The sequence below is a fragment of the Salmo salar genome, chromosome 25 (genome assembly GCF_965601325.2).
Source record: "Salmo salar chromosome 25, fSalSal1, whole genome shotgun sequence".
Lineage (NCBI taxonomy): Eukaryota > Metazoa > Chordata > Actinopteri > Salmoniformes > Salmonidae > Salmo > Salmo salar.
The window spans coordinates 8,245,654-8,271,142 of NC_138315.1; the positions used below are offsets into that span (position 1 = coordinate 8,245,654).

Below are 25,489 nucleotides of genomic sequence, written 5' to 3' on the forward strand. Positions count from 1 at the left end.
TCACTGAAATCAGCTTTGTTTACATAGCGGGAGGAACATTATTTTGGCTGTAATGATCTCCAAAATTCTAAGCATTAGCTCATCACACTGTTAATATAGCAACAGACACTAACAGCTAATCGAATCCGATTGTGAAGCAGGGATGGACATATTTTGGCAAGTGGACACCTTGGTATGACAGGGCTTGGGCCCAGCTGCTTCAGCCACAGAGCATGTGCGTCCATCAGTCTGTCTGTCTGTCTCTCTGTTCTCTGCACAGCTACCGGTAGAAAAAAATTTGACTGAGCAAAGCAGCTCACTCATAAACACACAGAACAAGAGACTGAGAAACACATTATGTGCTCACACTTTACCGCCTACTTTCATGCTGGCAGACGGAAGCACCATTTGATTTGCTCTTTAAAAGGCCACATAGCTCACCTTATCTATTTAGTGAGTTATAAAAAGAAAAGTTTCAAATTAACATAAACACATTTAGCATGTCCTGGCTTCCACGCATAGCATACAAGTCACTGATGCAGACCTTTGGAACATCTACATTTTAAAAAGTCTAATAATCCATTTAATATAGTCTACACCATCACAATACATCCATTATTTATTTTAGACAGGTCTAAAGAAACAATGAAGAAAATGTAGTCTATTTCAGCATACTCTGAGTTATCCTTATGTTAGGCCCTGATCTGGCTATGCCATATGGCTGTGGGCTACACTAGTTCATTTAGAAGACAAGATTTGCTTAGAATTCCATGGCCTTATTTTGTATTATTTTATAGTATGAAGAATACAATTGAACATAGCTGAATAAAATAGAAAATATATTTTCTCCAAACGATTTGAGTGGTTAACAAAGAAACAGGTGCTCCTATATGCTTAATTTAGAGATATTTATAACTTTAGTTGTGATACAAAGATTGGGCTATATGTTTAGATTTTTTATACATTCTAAGGCTGCATGATGCCACTAATGATGAGTTGAAAAAAGTTGCATGAAAGGCATGAGCTCTGCTTTGTTTTATGCGCAGGCTGTACACACTTCATGAGTCTCTCACTCACAATTTGACAAGCACTTGATAATGCCTCGAATTTCCCGGCGGCATCCCCTTTGTGTGGCCATAATGCCCCCTAAAAAAAGACATGCCTTTTGTGGCCAGTGGCGGTTGTGCCCTTGGGCTGAATATAATAATTATAATTCCCTTCTCCTGTCTGCATGCTCCAAGCACTTCTCTCAAATGGCTCTCCGTCATGTGATTGGGTCTTTCTCACAGGCTACAAGTAAAGACAGACACAAGACAGACACATCTGGGATGCAACTGGGCGCGTCCTTATTCATATTGAAGATATTAGAAGAACTGTCCACATGTACTTTTCGTCAGCCAACAAAATTAGTATGTCAATCTATTATCCCCCACAGTACAAAAGTTGACTTTGTCTGTGCCATAAATAAATATTCCAAACATAGTCTGGGACAGTTGTGGGATGGGATAGATCCCAAATTAATACAACCACTAGCGTCAAAAATTTGTTTAAGCAATGAGGCTGACAAAACAGAAAGTTTAGCTTAAAATGCTGATAAACTATAAGCCTATTTCTTCACATTATAAGCACAGCAAAGAGCACATGGTAGTAGGCTATAAGCACGAATGTTCCAGTATCGTGAAAGTCAAAAGTGACCGCAAATGCAATTATGCATGTAATGTTTTTATTCTAAAGGTGCATTTTATGGTGAATATTATCTTCCGCAAACTTGAAACTCATGTGCTGCTTATGTATGCCAATTAGGCTCTACACCCTTTGTAAAGTGGATTAATGTCACGTCTACTCACTCTCCGGCCTCTAGGTCATCAGGCTGCTGATTATCCCGCACACCTGTCACCACCGTCTCGCGCACCTGCGCCTCTTGACGCTCACCTGGACTCCATCACCTCCTTGATTATCTTCCCTATATCTGTCACACCCCTTGGTTCTTTCCTCAGGTGTTATTGACTCTGTGTTCATGTCAGTGCGTTGTTTGTGGTTCGTGTTTCTTTTATTTATTTAAACACTCACTCCCTGAACTTGCTTCCCGACTCTCAGCACACACATTACAGAATAACACCTCACCTAAGGGAAGCATCAGGGAGTAATGACGTCAGGTCCGGGAACTGCTACAGGCTCTCATGCCGACCATATCTCCAGGCTTCCCTGCTTCAGCCGGCTCGTCAGGCTCACATGCCTCAGCCAGCTTGTCGGGATTTCATGCCTTAGCTGGATCACCAGGCTCCCCTGCATCCACCAGCTCGTCATGTTCTCATGCCTCAGCCGGATTGCCAGGCTCCCCTGTCTCAACCGATCTGTCAGGTTCTTGCGCCCCAGCTGACTTGACAGCTTCCCGTGCCTCAGCTGGCGCAACAGGTTCTCGCACATCAGCAGGGGTGACCAGTCCGCTCCTGAACCCCGGACAATAAAATGCAATTGTGTTCATTGTCCTTAGCTTATGCCTGCCCATACCATAACCCAAAGGCCACCATGTGGCACTCTGTTCACAATGTTGACATCAACAAACCACTCGCCCACCGGACGCCAGACATACTGTGTTCCATCTGTCCGGTACAGTTGAAACTGGGATTCATCCATGAAGAGCACACTTCCCCAGTGTGCCAGTGGCCATCGAAGGTGAGAATTTCCCCACTGAAGTCGGTTATGACACTGAATTGCAGTCACGCAGATGTGCTTCCCTGAAATGCTTTCAGACAGTTTGTGCATACGATCCCGCAGGTGAAGAATCCAGATGTGGAGGTCCTGGACTGGCATGGTTACACGTTGTCTGTGGTTGTGAGGCCGGTTGGACTTACTATCAAATTCTCTAAAACAACTTTGGCTTATGGTTTTGAAATGAACATTCAGTTCTCTGGCAAAAGCTGTGGTGGATATCCCTGCAGTCAGAATGTCAATTGCACACTCCCTCAAATCTTCAGACATCTGTGGCATTGTGTTGTGTGACAAAACTGCACATTTTAGTGGTTTTTTGTTGTTGTTGTCACCAGCACAATGTGCACCTGTGTAATGATCATGCTGTTAAATCAGCTTCTTGATATGCCACACCTGTCAGGTGGATGGATTGTCTTGGCAAAGGAGAAATGCGCACTAACAGGAATGTAAACAAATTTGTGCGCAACATTTGAGAGAAATACGCTTTTTGTGCGAATGGTAAATGTCTGGGAACGTTTTTTTTCAGCTCATGAAACATGGGACCAACACTTTCAGTGTAGATAGTTTCAAATACATGCAACTAGACTTGCCTAGTTAAATAAAGGTTAAATAAATAAACTTAAGATACATATCACAAAATTCAGATTAAAAATCTTTTGGACATCAGAGCAATATTGAGGAAATCAAATTTGAGTCAGAAAAGGATGTTCATATGATAGGGAAGATAAACAAAACCTTGCAGAGAGCATATCCAACTGACAATCTCTTCGAAAAAAAATATAAACTATTGGAAACTTTACTTAAAAAGAACTGATGTTGGCACAAGCTAGAGAGAAAGCTGGAGCATAACTACCGAAATTACAGTAAGCAAAAATGTACACTTAATCCAGCATGAGCTAATGTATAGCGACAACATTCACAAATTCTGAAGCACAATGGCAGAGTCATGTCTTAAGTGTAAAACTAATAATGACTCAATAGTCCATGCTTTCTGGGAATGCTATGAAGTACGGAAGTTGTGGGCGGAGCTAGAAAGTTGTCTGTCAGAAGTATTACAATGTACTGTAAACATACTTTTAATCCATCTGTCTGCATATTTTAAGACATGGCATATGGGGGTGTAGTGAGATAACCAATGGTTGTACGATTCTCTTCTCATCCAACCTGACAAAGCTTGAGAGGAACTGCAGAGAAGAATGGGAGAAACTCCTCAAATACAGGTGTGCCAAGCTTGTAGCATCATACCAAAGAAAAATTTGAGGCAGTAATCGCTGCCAAAGGTGTTTCAACAAAGTACTGAGTAAAGGGTCTGAATACCTGTGTAAATGTGATATTTCATTTTTTAGTTTTAAGACATTTGCAAAAATGTCTAAAAACCTGTTTTTGCTTATGGGGTGAATTGTGTGTAGATTGATGAGAAAAATAACTATTTAATGAATTTTAGAATAAAGCTATAACATAAAAAAATGTGGAAGAAGTCAAAAGTCTGAATAGTTTCCGCATGCACGGTATAATATAAATATATATATATATAAACACACACACACACACTACCGTTCAAAAGTTTGGGGTCAACATTTTTTGTCCATTAAAATAAACATCAAAATTATCAGAAATACAGTGTAGACATTGTTAATGTTGTAAATGACTATTGTAGCTGGATACGGCATATTTCTTTATGGAATATCTACATAGGTGTACAGAAGCCCATTATCAGCAACCATCACTCCTGTGTTCCAATGGCACGTTGTGTGAGCTAATCCAAATTTATCATTTTAAAAGACTAATTGATCATTAGAAAACCCTTTTGCAATTATGTTAGCACAGCTGAAAACTGTTCTGCTGATTAAAGAAGCAATACAACTGGCCTTCTTTAGACTAGTTGAGTATCAGCATTTGTGGGTTTAATTACAGGCTCAAAATGGCCAGAAACAAAGACTTTCTTCTGAAACACATCAGTCTATTCTTGTTCTGAAAAATGAAGTCTATTCCATGCGAGAAATTGCCAAGAATCTGAAGATCTCGTACAACGCTGTGTACTACTCCCTTCACAGAACAGCGCAAACTGTCTCTAACCAGAATAAAAAGAGGGTTGGGAGGCCCCGGTGCCCAACTGAGCAAGAGGACAAGTACATTAGAGTGTCTAGTTTGAGAAAAAGATGCCTCACAACTCCTCAACTGGCAGCTTCATTAAATAGTACCCGCAAAACACCAGTCTCAACGTCAACAGTGAAGAGGTGACTCCGTGATGCTGGCCTTCTAGGCAGAGTTGCAAAGAAAAAGCCATATCTCACACTGGGCAATAAAAAGAAAAGATTAAGATGGGCAAAAGAACACAGGCACTGGACAGAGGAACTCTGCATAGAAGGCCAGCATCCCGGTGTCGTCTTTTTACTGTTGTTGAGACTGGTGTTTTGCGGGTACTATTTAATTAAGCTGCCTGTTGAGGACTTGTGAGGCGTCTGTTTCTCAAACTAGACTGATGAGTTTCAGAAGAAAGTACTTTGTTTCTGGCCATGTTGAGCCTGTAATCGAACACACAAATGCTGATGCTCCAGATATTCAACTTGTCTAAAGAAGGCCAGTTTTATTGCTTCGTTAATTAGAGTTTTCAGCTGTGCTAACATAATTGCAAAAGGGGTTTCTAATGATCATTTAGCCTTGATAATGATAAACTTGGATTAGCTAACACAATGTTCCATTGGAACACAAGAGTGATGGTTGCTGATAATGGGCCTCTGTACGCCTACGTAGATATTCCAATAAAAATCTGCAGTTTCCAGCTACAATAGTAATTTACAACATTAACAATGTCTACAATGTATTTCTGATCAATTTGATGTTATTTTAATGAACAAAAAATGTGTTTTTCTTTCGAAAACAAGGACATTTCTAAGTGACCCCAAACTTTTGAACGGTAGTGTAAATATTTAAAATAAACCAATTTTTGTATTAATTGTGAATGAATCGTGAAGCGTGAACAGGGCTGGACATAAATTGGGGAAAGCTGAACTTTATGCAAATACTCTGCAATATTCCCTATCGAAGCTCACTATAGCTTTCAGCCCTTACTGGATTGGCTGTTGATACATTGCACTACCTAGGTGCTTGCAAGCACCCACATGAGGGTGACACTAGCATGGCTATCCAAATTATCTGTGATAGTGTAATTTCCCTGTTACGCCTATACCTATCACGGACATTGTGGTTGGATACACCGAGTAGCATTAGTAGAAATCCCATGCAGCCGTGTTACAAGTTCGAACACTGGAATATTTGTTGGAATCTACACCTCGATTAGGCTGATATAAATACTTATTTTCTTGATTGTTTTTCAATTTGAGTGTCATTATTTGTATATAGCCTACACTTTCTTTTTCTGAACTTCTAACACGTGTGGGATGGGTTGGCTTTGTGACAATGACCACAAGAACAACCGTTCACTGATTTGACAGCTCCAACACAGTTACTCCCCCGACATTGCCTGAACAAAAACAATAATTTTCTATGCAGTTTGTCGGTTATCGTGGGATAAGGCGGATCTGATTGAATCTTAGATCCTTAACGGCAAACATTACCTCGAGCCAGTCTGTAATGGAGAGGAACAAAATGTAATCATACTCGTAATACAAAAATATGGGGAAAATAACTTTGTGCCTCAAGGCTATTGCTGACAAGGATAATTTTAGCGGTGTATAAAAATGAATATTTCACAAAACGCATTTAGATTGTCATTAATATGTGTACCTTTCCAGCCTCAATGAAATCAGCATTCAGAAATGGCCCCTGGCTTCAAATAGATTCTATCTCAAGTGCTTAAACACAATGAAGACCAGGGCCGTGCTTATTAGGCACAAAATGGAAGAAACGGACTGAAACAAGGAGGCACTACCTGGAGTTTTCCAATAAGAAATGCTCATTTTTGTTTTCCATTGCAAAATTATAATTTTTACATTTGACATTGCGTGCCCTAATGAACATAACCCAGCAGTCCCTTTGGCGCTTCAGAAGCTTGTTCTCTGTCAACTAAATCCCATATTCTATATTTAAATCCCATATCTTTCTTTCGACAGAAATCCCATGTCTTCAATCAGCAAAAAATAAGATGCAGCCCTCTGCTGGAAACTTGGAACGATCCTGGGAGAAAATACTGCTTGAGTGTCTTGAGAAGACAGGAGAACAAATAAAAGCACAAACATTGGAAAAGATGGAGTTGATACAAAGTGGTGGGACCGTGTGGGAGGGAATGCACTTCTAACATCATAGAATATAGACTGATGCCAGTAAAACATAACGATGAACAGGCTCTCTTTGCACGCACGCACGCACACACATGCACAAACACACACACAAACTTTCCTTGGATTCAAGTACATCTGTCAATGTCTCCTATGGCTGTAGAGTGCCACTCGAAAGAAAACAGATTCACACTCTAACCCACACAAGCACATCGACACAATCAGTACACACACAAACACACTCATGTGTATAGTACATACAGTACATAAACACTGAAACTTTCACACACAGGCAGTTTGTGTCATTGTATACATTTTTGACACACACATGCATTTCATTTGACAGAGGCTCATGTGCCATAACGAATACAACCCACCCAGCTCCCTCAGGATGTTCCCATGGGCTTGGCTCTGGATGTACAGAGAGACACTGTATCTAATTGGTATCAGTTGAACATCTGACTCACGGAGCTTACATGTATCCAGATAGTGCCATTTTTTATTTAAAGGCCCAATGCAGCCGTTTGTATTAGGTACTGTAATAGATTACTATTAAAATGGGAGAAAATAACTTTCTAGCAAAAAAACTATTTCTCAAACCAGAATTTTGCTAGGACTGTCTGGGAGTGGTCTGAGTGGGGAGGGGGAAACTGAAAACTAGCTGTTATTGGCAGAGAGGTTTGGAACTCTCGTTGTTATTAGTCTATTAACCAATTTACCGTATGGTGATGTAACAATGGAAATCCGAACGTCCTGCCCATGCAACTTGCTGATTAAAAAGGTCCTGTGTAAATTGTATTTTCAACCAACAACTATTAGCTAATGACACTGGTCAAATCTTTTCAGACTTTCACAGTGTTAGTTTCATCAGCTGTTGTACAATATGATATAAAATACAGGAAAATATATTGACTGCACTGGGTCTTTAAGCCTCAAAGTATGCTCAGTCAAATTCATACTGACGCCATCCGAGATTAGCATTGTCAACAAATGGAAACTTTTTTGTCTGGCTCAACTTGGTCGTTGCATTTCTGTTATGAACATCAGAGAGGCTATATTCTTTTAATATTGGTTCCTCTCCCTGACGATTATGGTTGAGCACTGTCTGTTGACTTGGCATTAGCAGTTACACAGTACCATACTCAAAATATGTATTTTTTGGTGGTTTATGCCATAACCCTTCTCTTTTTCAGATGGTACGTTTTAGAGTCTGGTTACGAGGTATGTCCATGGCCAGTCAAGGTCAAAGATACGATTGGTGCCTTATCAAGCCTCAATTATCTTTAGTGTTCCATTTCAGTATAAAAATATGCAGCTACAGTGCATTCGGAAAGTGTTCAGACCCTTTCACCTTTTCCAAAAATTTTTACGTTACAGCCTCATTCTAAAATGTATTAAATAGTTTTCCCCCCCTCATCACTCTGCGCACAATATCCCATAATGACAAAGCAAAAACAGGTTTTTAGAATTTTGGGCAAATTTATAAAATAAAACAAACTTAAATATTTACACTGCTACATACAGTGCATTCGGAAAGTATTCAGACCCCTTCACTTTTTCCACATTTTGTGACTTTAAAGCCTTATTCTAAAATGTATTAAATAGTTTTTTCCCTCAACAATCTACACACAATACCCTATAATGACAAAGCAAAAACGTCTTAAAAATAAGAAACGGATATATTACATTTACATAACGCGCTTCGGTCATCAAGTGGAAGATGGCGCCAGAGGGTAGGGCTGCCGTCTTATCGGCTCTTAGCCAACCATGCTATTTTGTTTGTTTTTTCACGTTGTTGGTAACTTCTTTTGTACATAATGTTGCTGCTACCGTCTCTCATGACCTAAAAGAGCCTCTGGACATCAGAACTGGGATTACTCACACCACATTGGACAAGGAGTTCTTCTTCAATGAGTCGGACGTGAGGGACATGCTACGGACACCCGACCAGGCCCAAAACGAAATGTTGGTTTTGCGGAAAGAGATCAGGATGCCTTGTGAGGATCAGGAGATGAGTGCCTAATCTGCCCTTGCTGTCCATTCTGCTAGCTAACTTTCAGGAAAATAAATGGGACGAACTGAAAGCACGTATATCCTACTGGCGGGACATTAAAAACTGTAATATCTTTTGTTTCACCGAGTCGTGGTTGAACGAGAACATGAAGAACATACAGCTGGCAGGTTATACACTCTATCGGCAGGACAGAACAGCAGCGTCTGGTAAGACACGGGACGGGGGCCTATGCATATTTGTAAACAATAGCTGGTGCATGATATGTAAAGAAGGCTCAGGGTTTTGCTCGCCTGAGGTAGATTATCTCATGATAAGCTACAGTGAGGGAAAAAAGTATTTGATCCCCTGCTGATTTTGTACGTTTTCCCACTGACAAAGAAATGATCAGTCTATAATTTTAATGGTAGGTTTATTTGAACAGTGAGAGACAGAATAACAACAAAAAAATCCAGAAAAACGCATGTTAAAAATGTTATAAATTGATTTGCATTTTAATGAGGGAAATAAGTATTTGACCCCCTCTCAATCAGAACGATTTCTGGCTCACAGGTGTCTTTTATACAGGTAACGAGCTGAGATTAGGAGCACACTCTTAAAGGGAGTGCTCCTAATCTCAGTTTGTTACCTGTATAAAAGACACCTGTCCACAGAAGCAATCAATCAATCAGATTCCAAACTCTCCACCATGGCCAAGACCAAAGAGCTCTCCAAGGATGTCAGGGACAAGATTGTAGACCTACACAAGGCTGGAATGGGCTACAAGACCATCGCCAAGCAGCTTGGTGAGAAGGTGACAACAGTTGGTGCGATTATTCGCAAATGGAAGAAACACAAAAGAACTGTCAATCTCCCTCAGCCTGGGGCTCCATGCAAGATCTCACCTCGTGGAGTTGCATTGATCATGAGAACGGTGAGGAATCAGCCCAGAACAACACGGGAGGATCTTGTCAATGATCTCAAGGCAGCTGGGACCATAGTCACCAAGAAAACTATGCTGTGAAGGACTGAAATCCTGCAGCGCCCGCAAGGTCCCCCTGCTCAAGAAAGCACATATACATGCCCGTCTGAAGTTTGCCAATGAACATCTGAATGATTCAGAGGACAACTGGGTGAAAGTGTTGTGGTCAGATGAGACCAAAATGGAGCTCTTTGGCATCAACTCAACTCACCGTGTTTGGAGGAGGAGGAATGCTGCCTATGACCCCAAGAACACCATCCCCACCGTCAAACATGGAGGTGGAAACATTATGCTTTGGGGGTCTTTTTCTGCTAAGGGGACAGGACAACTTCACTGCATCAAAGGGACGATGGACGGGGCCAGGTACCATCAAATCTTGGGTGAGAACCTCCTTCCCTCAGCCAGGGCATTGAAAATGGGTCGTGGATGGGTATTTCAGCATGACAATGACCCAAAACACACGGCCAAGGCAACAAAGGAGTGGCTCAAGAAGAAGCTCATTAAGGTCCTGGAGTGGCTTAGTCAGTCTCCAGACCTTAATCCCATAGAAAATCTGTGGAGGGAGCTGAAGGTTCGAGTTGCCAAACGTCAGCCTCGAAACCTTAATGACTTGGAGAAGATCTGCAAAGAGGAGTGGGACAAAATCCCTCCTGAGATGTGTGCAAACCTGGTGGCCAACTACAAGAAACGTCTGACCTCTGTGATTGCCAACAAGGGTTTTGCCACCAAGTACTAAGTCATGTTTTGCAGAGGGGGTCAAATACTTATTTCCCTCATTAAAATGCAAATCATTTTGTAACATTTTTGACATGTGTTTTTCTGGATTTTTTGTTGTTATTCTGTCTCTCACTGTTCAAATAAACCTACCATTAAAATTATATACTGATCATTTCTTTGTCAGTGGGCAAACGTGCAAAATCAGCAGGGGATCAAATAGTTTTTTCCCTCACTGTATAGACCACACTATCTACCTAGAGAGTTTTCATTTGTATTTTTCGTAGCTGTCTACATACCACCACAGACCAAGGCTAGCACTAAAACCACACTCAATGAGTTGTTTTCCGCACTAAGCAAACAGGAAAACACTCATCCAGAGGCGGCGCTCCTAGTGGCCGGGGACTTTAATGCAGGGAAACTTAAATCAGTTTTACCTAATTTCTATCAGCATGTTAAATGTGCAACCAGAGGGAAAAAAGATCTAGACCACCTTTACTCCACACACAGAGACACATGCAAAGCTCTCCCTCGCCCTCCATTTGGCAAATCTGACCATAACTCTATCCTCCTGATTCCTGCTTACAAGCTAAATTTTCAACAGGAAGCACTAGTGACTCGGTCTATAAACTGGTCAGGTGAAGCAGATGCTAAACTACAGGACTGTTTTGCTTGCACAGACTGGAATATGTTCTGGGATTTTTCCGATAGCATTGAGGAGTACACCACATCAGTCACTGGCTTTATCAATAAGTGCATCGAGGATGTTGTCCCCGCAGTGACTGTACGTACATACCCCAACCAGAAGCCATGGATTACAAGCAACATTCGCAGTGAGCTAAAGGTAGAGCTACCGCTTTCAAGGAGCGGGACTCTAACCCAGAAGCTTATAAGAAATCCCACTATGCCCTCCGACGAACCATCAAACAGGCAAAGGGTCAATACAGGACAAAGATCAAATCGTACTACATTGGCTCCTACGCTCGTCGGATGTGGCAGGGCTTGCAAACTATGACAGACTACAAAGGGAAGCACAGCCGAGAGCTGCCCAATGACACGAGACTACCAGACGAGCTAAATAACTTCTATGCACGCTTCGATGCAAGTAACACTGAAACATGCATGAGAGCATCCGCTGTTCTGGACGACTGTGTGATCACGCTCTCCGCAGCCGATGTGAGTAAGACCTTTAAACAGGACAACATTCACAAGGCTGCTGGGCCAGACGGATTACCAGGACGTGTACTCCGAGGATGCGCAGACCAACTGGCAAGTGTCTTCACTGACATTTTCAACCTCTCCCTGTCTGAGTCTGTAATACCAACATGTTTCAAGCAAACCACCATAGTCCCTGTGCCCAAGAACACTAAGGTAACCTACCTAAATGACTACCGACCCGTAGCACTCACGTCTGTAGCCATGAAATGCTTTGAATGGATGGTCATCGCTCACATCAACACTATCATCCCTTTAACACCTAGACCCTCTCTAATTTGCCTATCACACCAACAGATCCACAGATGATGCAATCTCTATTGCACTCCATTGCTGCCCTTCCCACCTGGACAAAAGGAACACCTATGTGAGAATGCTATTCATTGACTCAGTGTTCAACACCATAGTGCCCTCAAAGCTCATCACGAAGCTAAGAACCCTGGGACTAAACACCTCCCTCTGCAACTGGATCCTGAACTTCCTGACGGGCCGCCACCAGGTGGTAAGGGTAGGTAGCAACACATTCGCCACGCTGATCCTCAACACGTGGGCCCCTCAGGGTTGCGTGTTCAGTCCCCTCCTATACTCCTTGTTCACTCATGACTGCACGGCCAGGCATGACTCCAACACCATCATTAAGTTTGCTGATGACACAACAGTGGTAGGCCTGATCACCGACAATGATGAGACAGCCTATAGGGAGTAGGTCAGAGACCTGACCTTGTGATGCAAGGACAGCAACCTCTCCCTCAACGTGATAAAGACAAAGGAGATTATTGTGGACTACAGGAAAAGGAGGACTGAGCATGGGGCTGTAGTGGAGCAGGTTGAGAGCTTCAGGTTCCTTGGCGTCAACATCACCAACAAACTAACATGGTCCAAGCACACCAAGACAGTTGTGAAGAGGGCATGATAAAAACCTATTCCCCCTCAGGAGACTGAAAATATTTGGCATGGGTCCTCAGATCCTCAAAATGTTTTACAGCTGCATCACGAAGAGCATCCTGAGGGGTTGCATCACTGCCTGGTATGGCAACTGCTCGGCCTCCGACCGCAAGGCACTACAGAGGGTAGTGCGTACGGTCCAGTACATCACTGGGGCCAAGCTTCCTGCCATCCAGGACCTCTATACCAGGCGGTGTCAGAGGAAGGCCCTACATTTCTTTAGATCGGGTTCAATTCCGGGCTCTGGCTGGGCCAATCAAGGACATTCAGAGACTTGTCCCAAAGCCACTCCTGTTTTGTCTTGGCTTTGTACTTACGGTCATAGTCCTGTTGGAAGGTAAACCTTCGCCGCAGTCTGAGGTCCACAGGGAATAGGTTTTTATCAAGGTTTTCTCTGTACTTCCCTCTGTTCATCTTTCCCTCGATCCTGACTAGTCTCCCAGTCGCTGCCACTGAAAATCATCCCCACAGCATGATGCTGCCACCACCATACTTAACTGTATGGATGGTGCCAGGTCTCCTCCAGACATGACGCTTGGCATTCAGGCCAAAGAGTTCAATCTTGGTTTCATCAGACCAGCGAATCTTGTTTCTCATGGTCTGAGCATCCTTTAGGTGCCTTTTAGCAATTCCAAGCGGGCTGTCATGTGCCTTTTACTAAGGAGTGGCTTCTAGCTTCCGTCTGGTCACTCTACCATTAAGGCCTGATTGGTGGAGTGCTGCAGAGATGGTTGTCCTTCTGGAAGGTTTTCCCATCACCACACAGGAACTCTGGAGCTCTGTCAAAGTGAACATTGGGTTCTTGGTCACCTCCCTGACTAAGGCCCTTCTCCCCGATTGCTTGGTTTGGCTGGGCAGCCAGCTCTAGGAAGAGTCTTGGTGGTTCCAAACTTCTTCCATTTAAGATTGATGGAGACCACTGTGTTCTTGGAGACCTTCAATACTGCAGACATTTTTTGGTACCCTTCCCCAAATCTGTGCCTCAACACAATCCTGTCTCGGAGCTCTATGGACAATTCCTTTGACCTCATGGCTTGGTTTTTGCTCTGACATGCACTGTCAACTGTAGGACATTATATAGACAGGTGTGTGCCTTTCCAAACATGTCCATTTGAATTTACCACAGGTGGACTCCAATCAAGTTGTAGAAACATCTCAAGGATGATCAATGGAAACAGGATGCATCTGAGCTCAATCAGCAGATTCTGACGTCATTTCCGGTCACAACTTGTGGACTTGTTTACATGCTGCTGAGCTGTTTCTTGCTAATGTTACTTTGCTAACTGCCAAGTTGACGGTTTTTACCGTTTTATGTTTACATTATTTCCCTCGCTCAACTTTTTTCATTAAACTTATTCACTCCGAATGCTTTATCTGGACATGGTTCTACAGCACCTCCACCAGCCGAAGCTAAGTAGTAACATTAACATTATGCCTTCTAATTGCAGTCACTGTACTAATAATATACAGGAGAATGATCGACTTTTGGTGAGGATAGCCGTGCTACAAGCCCAGCTTCAGACGCAATCGTTAGGCAAGGGCAATTTAAGTGTAGGAAAGGATGAAACAGCGTTGGTGCCACCAATAAGTACAGATAGTAGTATAAATCACCTCGCACTTTCCCCGCAGCCGGACAATTTTCTCATGGCTTCTGAAAGGAAATGCTGTTGGAATGCTCAACCGGTGTCGCTCATTCAGCCAACAGAAACTTTCAACCTAGTTCTCCCCATTAAGCAACGAGTCGGAGTCAGAGGCCAAACCTTCTCTGGTCTCTCCTCCACCCGTTACGGGGTCTGAGACGCCGAAGCCTCCCACCATTAGCTCTGACAAATTGAAAACTCTAGTCATTGAGGACTCCATTACCCACAGTATTAGACTTAAAAAGAATCATCCAGTGATCATACACTGTTTACCAGGGGGCAGGGCTACCGACGTTAAGGCTAACCTGAAGATGGTGCTAACTAAGGCTAAAACTGGCGAGTGTAGCGAGTATAGGGATATTGTTATCCACGTTGGCCCCAACGATGTTAGGATGAAACAGTCAGAGGTCACCAAGCGCAACATATCTTCAGCGTGTAAATCAGCTAGAAAGATGTGTTGGCATCGAGTAATTGTCTCTGGCCACCTCCCAGTTAGGCAGAGTGATGAGCTCAACAGCAGAGTCTTACAACTCAATCGGTGGTTGAAAACTGTTTTCTGCCCCTCCCAAAATATAGAATTTGTTGATAATTGGCCCTCTTTCTGGGACTCACCCACAAACAGGACCAAGCTTGGCATGCTGAGGAGTGACGGACTCCATCCTAGATGGAGGGGTGCTCTCATCTTATCTATGAACATAGACAGGGCTCTAACTCCTCTAGCTCCACAATGAGATAGGGTGCAGGCCAGGCAGCAGGCTGTTATCAGGCCAGGCAGCAGGCTTTTAGCCAGCCTGCCAGCTTAGTGGAGTCTGCCACTGGCACAGTCAGTGTAGTCAGCTCAGCTATCCCCATTGAGACCGTGTCTGTGCCTCGATCTAGGTTGGGCAAAACTCAACATGGCGGTGTTCGCCTTAGCAATCTCACTGGAATAAAGACCTGCTCCATTCCTGTCATTATTGAAAGAGATAGGGCTACTTAGTTACATCCCTCACTTCCAAGGCAGTTATAATCAATGAACTAATCACTGATCATAATCTTGATGTGATTGGCCTGACTAAAACATGGCCTAAGCCTGATGAATTTACTGTGTTAAATGAGGCCTCTCATCCTGGTTACACTAGTGACCATATCCCCCGCGCATCCCGCAAAGACGGAGGTGTTGCTAACATTTACAATAGCAAATTTCAATTTACAAAAAAAAGACTGCATTTTGTCTTTGAGCTTCTAGTCATGAAATCTATGCAGCCTACTCAATCACTTTTTATAGCTACTGTTTACAGGCCTCCTGGACCACATACAGCCTTCCTCACTGAGTTCCCTGAACTCCTATCGGACCTTGTAGTCATGGCAGATAATATTAAAATTTTTGGTAACTTTAATATTCACATGGAAAAGTCCACAGACCCACTCCAAAAGGCTTTCGGAGCCATCATCGACTCAGTGGGTTTTGTCCAACATTTCTACGGACCTACTCACTGCCACAGTCATACTCTGGACCTAGTTTTGTCCCGTTGTCACGCTCTGACCTAGGAGAGCTGTGTTTTCTCTGGTTAGTTAGGTCAGGGTGTGATAGGTGGGTGGGCATTCTATGTTTTTGTTTTCTATGTTGTGGTCAGGTATGGTTTCCAATCAGAGGCAGCTGTCTATCGTTGTCTCTGATTGGAAGCCATACTTAGGCAGCCTGTTTTTCCTGTGTTGGTGTGGGTAGTTGTTTTCCGTTTTGTTAGTATACCTGACGGAACTGATGGCTGTCGTTTTGTTGTTTTTGTTTAAGTGTTTTCATTAAAGTAAAGTATGAGCACTCTACATGCTGCGCCTTGGTCCCCTTCATACGACCCTCGTTACACCCGTGGAATACATATTGTGGCTCTTAAAGTTTTTCCTCATAATCCTGGACTATCGGACCACCATTTTTATTATGTTTGCAATCGCAACAAATAATCTGCTCAGACCCCAACCAAGGATCATCAAAAGCTGTGCTATAAATTCTCAAACAACCCAAAGATTCCTAGATGCCCTTCCAGACACCCTCCACCTACACAAGGATGTCAGAGTACAAAAATCGGTTAACCACCTAACTGAGGAACTAAATTTAACCTTGCGTAATACCCTAGATGCAGTTGCACCCCTAAAAACAAAAAACATTTGTCATAAAAAACTAGCCCTGAAGCAAGCTTCCAGAAAATTGGAACGGAAATGGCGCTACACCAAACTGGAAGTCTTCTGACTAGCTTGGAAAGACAGTAACGTGCAGTATCAAAGATTCCTCACTGCTGCTCGATCATCCTATTTTTCAAACTTAATTGAGGAGAATAAGAACAATTCAAAATGTCTTTTGACACTGTCGTAAAGCTAACTAAAAAGCATCATTCCCCAAGAGAGAATGGCTTTCACTTCAGCAGTGATAAATTCATGAACTTCTTTGACGAAAAGATCATGATTATTAGAAAGGAAATGACGAACTCCTCTTTAAATCTGCGTATTTCTCCAAAGCTCAGTTGTCCTGAGTCTGTACAACAGGAACAAGGTTCCGTTTTAGGACCACTATTGTTTTCACTGTATATTTTACCTCTTAGTGATGTCATTCGGAAACATAATGTTAACTTTCACTGCTATGGAGACGATACACAGCTGTACATTTCGATGAAACATGGTGAAGGCCCAAAATTGCCCTCCCTGGAAGCCTGTGTTTCAGACATAAGGAAGTGGATGTTAACTTTTAACAGTTTTGTTAACTTTTAAACTCAGACAAAACAGAGATGCTAGTTCTAGGTCCCAAGAAACAAAGATATCTTCTGTTGGATCTGACAATTAATCTTGATGGTTGTGCAGTCGTCTCAAATAAAACTGTGAAAGAACCTTGGCGTAACTCTAGGCCCTGATCTCTCTTTTGACAAACATATCAAGACTGTTTCAAGGACAGCTTTTTTCCATCTATGTAACATGGAAAAATCTGAAACTTTCTGTCCAAAAATGATGCAGAAAAATGAATCCATCCTTTTGTCACTTCTAGATTAGACTACTGCAATGCTCTACTTTCTGGCTACCCAGATAAAGCACCTAATAAACTAGAGTTAGTGCTAAACTAGAACCAAAAATTGTGATCAGATTACTTCAGTACTAGCCTCTCTACACTGGCTTCTTAGGGCTGATTTCAAGGTTTTACTGCTAACCTACAAAGCATTATATGGGCTTGCTCCTACCCATCTTTGTGATTTGGTCCTGCCGTACATACCTACACGTACGCTACGGTCACAAGACGCAGGCCTCCTTATTGTCCCTAGAATTTCTAAACAAACAGCTGGAGGCAGGGCTTTCTCCTATAGAGCTCCATTTTTATGGAATGGTCGCTCTATCCATGTGAGAGACGCAGACTCAGTCTTGACATTTAAGTGTTTATTGAAGACTCATCTCTTCAGTAGGTCCTATGATTGTGTGTAGTCTGGCCCAAGGGTGTGAAGGTGAAGAGAAAGGCACTGGATCGACAAACCGCCCTTGCTGTCTCTGCCTGGCCGGTTCCTCTCTCTCCACTGGGATTCTCTGCCTCTAACCCATTACGGGGGCTGAGTCACTGGCTTACTGGTGCTCTTCCATGCTGTCCCTAGGAGGGGTGCATCACTTGAGAGGGTTGAGTCACTGACGTGATCTTCCTGTCCGGGTTGGCACCCCCCTCGGGTTCGTGCCGTGGGGAAGATCTTTGTGAACTATACTCGGCCTTGTCTCAGGGTGGTAAGTTGGTGGTTTGAAGATATCCCTCTGGTGGTGTGGGGGCTGTGCTTTGGCAAAATTGGTGGGGTTATATGCTGTGGCTCCCGACCCCTCCTGTCTCAGCCTTCAGTATTTATGCTGCAATAGTTTGTGTTGGGGGGCTAGGCTTGTGATTATTATTATTTGACCTGCTGGTCAGCTATGAACGTTTGAACATCTTGGCCATGTACTGTTATAATCTCCACCCGGCACAGCCAGAAGAGAACTGGCCACCCCTCAGAGCCTGGTTCTTCTCTAGGTGTTTTTCTAGGTTCCTGCCTTTCTAGGGAGTTTTTCCTAGCCACCGTGCTTCTACATCTGCATTGCTTGCTGTTTGGGGTTTTAGGCTGGGTCTCTGTATAGCACTTTGACATTGGTTGATGTAAAAAGGGCTTTATAAATACATTTGATAGATTAAATTTTGAGTGTCAGCAAAGGGTCTGAATATTTAATAAGGTATTTCTGTTTTATATTTTTAATACATTTGCAAACCTTTCTAAAAACCTGTTTTCACTTTGACATCATGGGGTATTGTGTGTAGATTGATGAGGAAAAACATTTGTTTAATCCATTTTAGAATAAGGCTGTAACGTAACAAAATGTGACCGACCGACTTGATTCGGTCTTATGTAGCAAAATTTGAAAAGGTGTTTTTTACTTTGGATAAAAGTAGAGACTCAGAGTTACAAAATGGTATTTCATACACTATAGTTGAGGAACAATGGTAAAGTAATTCTGCTTTGAAAATTGATAAACTTGTAACCTCACTTTAGAGAAAATGGCGCTTGAATGTTTTGATACCTACTGGAGAGCTCTTCTTTGTCTACACCCATTCAGCATTGTTCACGCCCTCTTAAGTTTAGCCCCACACATCTCTTTCAGGATTCACATGTGAGGCTATGTGCTAAACAATCAAAGATTTCAAGACTAAAGGCTGGCTTATACTGCGGGTGTGTCCCTAAATTTAATCTGGAGTTGCTGGCTAAACAATGAACCATAATCCCAACTCAATGTTATTACCCTTCATGAATTAGCTAGCTAACATTAGGCTATAACTAGCAATGCAAATGGCTCTGAGATATTAATAATATTACTACACAGATCATACATGTAACTTTAGCTAGCTAGCCAGCCAGCTAACAATACACTTTAATTTGAAATGAAAACGACTTTCTAACAAAATTAGAAATGTGTAATATCTGAAATGGTAGCTAGCTAGACTATCTTACCCGTATACATAGATGGACGCTTCTCCCTCTCTGTCACAGATACCATGGTTGCCCTTAGTTTGAAGATGTAATCCGGAGACAGGTGTTTTATACAACAGCCTTCTGTCTGTTCTCTTTTCAAATCTGTCTGCATATTTGCAATCAAACGGCAGAATTTTCTCCATCTCCTCAGCTATCACACTCTATTTCCACTGATTTCAAAACTCGGTCATCCAGAAAGCGAAGATCAACACTTATGCAGTTCTACAACGTGATATCTTTCAAAAAAGCTGAATACCTACACATACTGACCAGCTCATGTTGTAGACAGAAGTGTGCTACATGACAGACCAATCCGAACTCATCTCTTGGCATATCCAGCCCACTCATGTCTAGCGGGAAGGTTGCTGACTTTTTCCGTGGCTAAACCTACTAGGCTCATAATTTAACAATTTTATTCGTATTTACAGATGGCATACAAGTTTGTTATTAAGGCACATGAAAGTTCCAGAAGGCATTTCTGCCCCAAAACGCATTTTGATTAAAAAAAGTTTACGTTCAAATGGCACTCCTGTGAAGCAGTGACGCGCGACATACGCCTAGTTTCCTGAAACGAGTCACAAATGTGGAAAAGAGAAGGGGTCTGAATATTTACGAATGCACTGTACATAAGTAAGGAAATGTTTGATTTTGGTTAACCTTAAATCTTTGAACATAGTTTCTCCTCTTTCCTTAAGGATTTCACATTTGGGTGATCAAACTAAAAGGTCATGGGGAACTGCAGTTCCATTCGGTCTGTAATCTTATCATCTCCTTTAATAACAACACACAAACACATACACACACACCTATACACCTATCCACATAGAACACACATAAGGGTCCAATGGAGGGGCAACAGATTGCCAGTGGCTAATGTAGGTTTTCAGAGTAGTGCAGGTTCACTAACTGTCTCCTGCCACTCTATCAGACTGACTTGCTGCTGAATCACACCGTGCGGGCTGACAGAGAGGGATCACACACACCGCATCCATCTATATTTCTCACCAAACATTGCTGCTTTCTCACTTTTCTTCTGTATCGACTAAATGTTCCATTAGAAGAAATATGGATAATATATGTTTCTGTCTGTATCTGCTGCTCTCTAGTGGTGTATCTTCATACCTACACATGTAAAGCTGTGAGAAAATGTTTTATGTCGCAATTTTGAATATCAAAGAACAGAAATGGAGAAATATTATAATATGATGATTCTTACAGATGCACAACTACTTACCAATAGCCAGCATCAGTTCACTGACTTGATTCCCTGACTTGGCCAAGGTCTCCATAAAAAGCAAGCCTCGGTCAATGGCAAGACTATGTCCTTCCTATGAAATAAATAGAGAGGATAAAATAGTAATCGAATATGAGTGGGAAGTTGCATTGCTGTCACATGGTGACCATTGTGAAAGTACAGTACAATGTGTATAGGTTTGTGGGATGGGAGAGGGATGATTATGTCAGAATGGTCATCATATAGGAATGCAGTCAATATCCCCGTGGGACATATGTATGACTCCCTACAGTCTCCCTATATTCTGTGTGAATGTGTTTGTGTGCTGTTACATGTACAGTGTATGTGGGTGTGTTATGAGGGTGGGTGCAAGTGTGACTATGCAAGAGTGTGTACATGTATTTGTGTGTGTGTGTTGTTGTATACAGTGAGTACAGTACCTGTAATGTCACCTGGCGCAGCTCTGAAAGGTCCCCCTTGTTCCCTAGTAGAACCATCCCGATGGAACCTGGAATACAATGCTTCTCCAGCTCCCTAAGCCACAGCTGGGACCTTATGAAGCTCTCCTAAATACACACACCCACGCGTGCACACACACACGAATGCACGTAAACGTGCACACACACACAGGGCATGCATTAGGTATAAGCAATCTACATCCAGTGTGTGTTTATGTGCATTTGTGCATGTGCGTGTTAGTTTTACCTGTTTGCTGATATCGTACACCACCAGTGCGTCGTGGGCTCCTCCGGATTATCCCAGATCTCAAAGTGAAGTGTGACATCATTCAGACATACCACCTGGGTGAGGTAGGCACCTGGGGGAGACAGAATATACTGTGACACCAGGTAGAATAAAGACATACAGTAACCTACCCTATGAGGCAACTTTCTTCAACCAGATCTCTGCGGTAGAGCCCAGTGACAGTATTAAAATGTTACTGAAACGTAATGCACATCCCCTGATACATACAGGAAATTATAAGCAATTACTTTGGCAACCTTATGAAATAAATACATTTTTAGCAAAACAGCATAGCAAAACATTTTCATGACAAAAATATACCAGAGAGACAACTTAGCTTGTGGTTTTGAAATGAGATACTACTACGGTATATGAAAAAACAAGTTCCAGAAAAATGCAAAAATTGCACATCTGAAAGAAAATGCCAGGCAAATATGCACATAGCTTTGGCACATAGCACTATGACCATAATGCTGAAATAGCCATTAACATGATACCAATACACTTGCAGCAACCATAGTACTACCAATGACACAGTTTTACATCACGTATGTGTACTCACAGCCTACGGTGGGTAAAGTTCCCTTAAACTCATCCTTACTGAATCGGAAGTCAAGTCCTGGCCTCTCTTGTCAGTGTTGATTGCCCAGGGGACCGGTCCCTGTTGATGCTGTCCTTTGAGTCCTCTCCACCATCAAGAGAGGAGGGACAACCACAGGATACTCCACTGTTACTGGTACAGACAAAGCCAGCGCTCATAGAATCCAAATATTTGGTGTTGTAGTTTTAGCTTAAGAACTCACAAACACACAAGTGGGCAGAAGTTAATGTGAAGCCAGGAAAGAATGTGCAGAATTATGATGGTTTGTCTCTCTAATTTAGCTGATTATAGGTGAAGATCAAACCAAAGTCCAGCCTTGGAGAGCAGACCACAATATTAATTCATTGTACAGTGAGGGGGAAAAAGTATTTGATCCCCTGCTGATTTTGTACGTTTGCCCACTGACAAAGAAATGATCATTCTATAATTTTAATGGTAGGTTTATTTGAACAGTGAGAGACAGAATAACAACCAAAAAATCCAGAAAAACGCATGTCAAAAATGTTATAAATTGATTTGGGAGAAACTCCCCAAATACAGGTGTGCCAAGCTTGTTCTGAATCCTTATGTAAATGTGATATTTCAGGTTTATTTTTTATACATTTGTTTTATGTGGTTTGTTATGAAAGATTTATCTAAAACCCAACATTGGCCTGAAGGACAATTTGTGGTTTAACCCTGAAAAACAGGTATGGTGATATTGCATTGGAATTATATCAAAATCATTAAACAAAAAAAACAACTATTTTTGCTAATGTAGTGAAACAAGTCCTCTACAACTAAACTCGAGTTTTTCAATGCTCTACCCTGTGTCTACTCAGTGAAGTCTCTCAAGTCTAGATATCTCTCAGGTGCGTTGCAAGACATGTGACCAACACCAGAGGAAGGCATTTCTTGTAGGCCAAGTAGATTTATGAGCCAAACGTTTTGAGAGATTTCCAAGTTTATGGACAGTGTTCCAGATTCCAAAAACTTTAACTACACTTCTAAATATGCTATTGTCTGGGTTTTATTACTTCTATGATCAAATCAATGAGTTTAATTGACTTTCTATAGTGATAATAGTCAAATAAGGCAACATGGATCAACAATTAGGCAACAGTTTGGCTTACGGAGGAACAACCATGACTCAATAGAATTTAATGGGATACTTCAGGATTTTGGCAAGTTAACAGCTTCCTTCAAACTGCACGCAGAGACATAATTTTTTTAATCAATGTGTTCATCAGGGCCGCAGTCGAGAGGGTCAAAAGCTTCAAGTTCCTCGGCATGCAAATCCCTGACAACCTGAAATGGTCCCTTTACACAGACAGCATAGTGAAGAAGGCGCAATAGCGCCTCTTCAACCTCAGGAGGCCAAAGAAATTTGGCTTGGCTCCTAAGACCTCACAAACTTCTACAGATGCACCATTGAAACCATCATGTCGGGCTGTGTCATTGCCTGGTACGGCAAATGCACCGTCTGCAACCGCAGGACTCTCCAGAGGGTGGTGCAGTCAGCCCAACAAATCACCAGGGGCACACTTCCTGCCCTCCAAGATATCTACAGCACCCGGTGTAACAGGAAGGCCAAGAAGATCATCAAGGATCTCAGCCACCCGAGCCATGGCCTGTTCACCCCGCTACCATCTAAAAGACGGAGACAGTTCAAGTGCATCAAAACTGGGACTGAGAAACAGCTTCACCACTAGTTTCACCAGTACCCTGCCCTGATCCTTAGTCACTGTTCTAGCCGGTTACCACCCAGTACTCTACCCTGCACCTTAGAGAATGCTCCCCTATGTACATAGAGCCATTGAACACTGGTCACTTTAATAATGTTTGCATACTGTTTCACCCACTTTATATGTATATACTGTATCTAGTCATGGCTCATGCTATAGAACATTACATTCTTCTGAATTAGGTGTGTATTTGTTTTATTTATTGCTAGGTATTACTGCACACTTGGAGCTAGAAACACAAGCAATTTGCTGCACCTGCACTAACATCTGAAAATCTGTGTATGCGACCAATAAAGGTTGATTTGATATGACTGGGGAAGTAGATAAAGGGCCTCATTGACAAAATCCAGAAGTATCCCTTTAAGTTACAATATTACCATATTTTGTTTATGGCTAGTCTACAATCTGAATATTACTTGAAAAGCACATTATATAATTCCAAATAAATACAAATAGGCCTAACCCAATCACTGTTGAAATACTTAATAGGATATTCATTGAATGGACATGGAGGGAAATAAAATATAATAATATTCTGTAGAACATAATTTTCACAACAAATAGGCACTTTTGAACATAAGTGGATCAAATATAATGTTATTGTTGTGAAATATGCATAGCCATTTATCATAGTCCTTGCCTTTAACACTTCGAACACACCGACTACGTCATTGCATCACTGCTGCATAACATTTTGCGCAGCTAGGCAACTATACTGATGCAGGTATCTTTTGCAGATGGTCGCATGCAGTTGGACACATGGAGGAGATGATTTTCGCAGTATCCTCAAAACCGTGTCTTTTTGACACAACTGCTGACAGCTACAGGGATATAAACACAAAAAACGCTGCTTGGAGACAAGTGTCCACGATAGTAGGATTGCCAGGTCAGTTTAGTAGTGAAGTTGTGCTAGATGTGGCTAGTTAACATTAGCTAGCTAGCTAACCTCGCTTGCTAACCTCGCTTGCTAACCTCGCTTGCTAACCTAGCCAATGAGGTGTGTGTGTGAAAAAAAGTCATAAATTATGCTAGTTACTACTCCTGATAACTTTACCAAATAATCATGTTTGAAAGAGTGTGAGTGTGTATGTCAGATAAATAGTAATAGAAATGGTAGATACTACTGTACCACTGATAATTTGGTCAGATAACCGTGTGTGTGTGTGTGTGTGTGCAGTAGGTGACATGTTCATGATAGCTATCTAATAACTATAGTTATGCTAGGTAATGGTTTGGCTTATCATGCTAATGTCTATGTAGAAGAAGATTTTAGGAGGAAGTGGAGAGGACTCAGGGACAGGTATCAGAGAGAGAGAAGGGCAGAGAAAGAGAAGAAGAGGTCTGGGTCAGCAGCTTCAGGCCAGCAGCCTTGGTGCTTCTGCCACAGTCTTTCTTTTCTGGATCCATTTATTGTGCCTATGGCAACGAGTGGCAATTTTACAGCCAGACCCTCTACTACGTCATCCACAAGTGTTGTCGCCACCGGTGCATCAAGACCCTCAACGTCATCTACAAGTGCGACCATCGCCTCCACCGGTGCAGCGAGACCCTCTACAACGTCTACATCATCCACAAGTATGACCACCACCGGTGCAGCCATGGAAGACGATGAAATGGAGAAAGCACCTCTGGATCTAGGACCACCTGAGATTATTATGAACCTCACGGAAGTGACCACTGAGGACCTCGTTGAACAGGATGTGGCCATGGAGACAAACGAGGAGAGAAACAGAAAGAGAAACGAAGAGGAACAACGTCACACCAGGCGTCAGAG

At 42.3% G+C, this 25,489-nt stretch overlaps 1 pseudogene; it reads right to left on the bottom strand.

Annotated features, from left to right (window-relative positions):
- Window positions 1-2,157: 2,157 nt before the first annotated feature.
- Window positions 2,158-25,315, bottom strand: LOC145864111 (uncharacterized; annotated as a pseudogene).
- Between the last annotated feature and the right edge of the window lie 174 nt (window positions 25,316-25,489).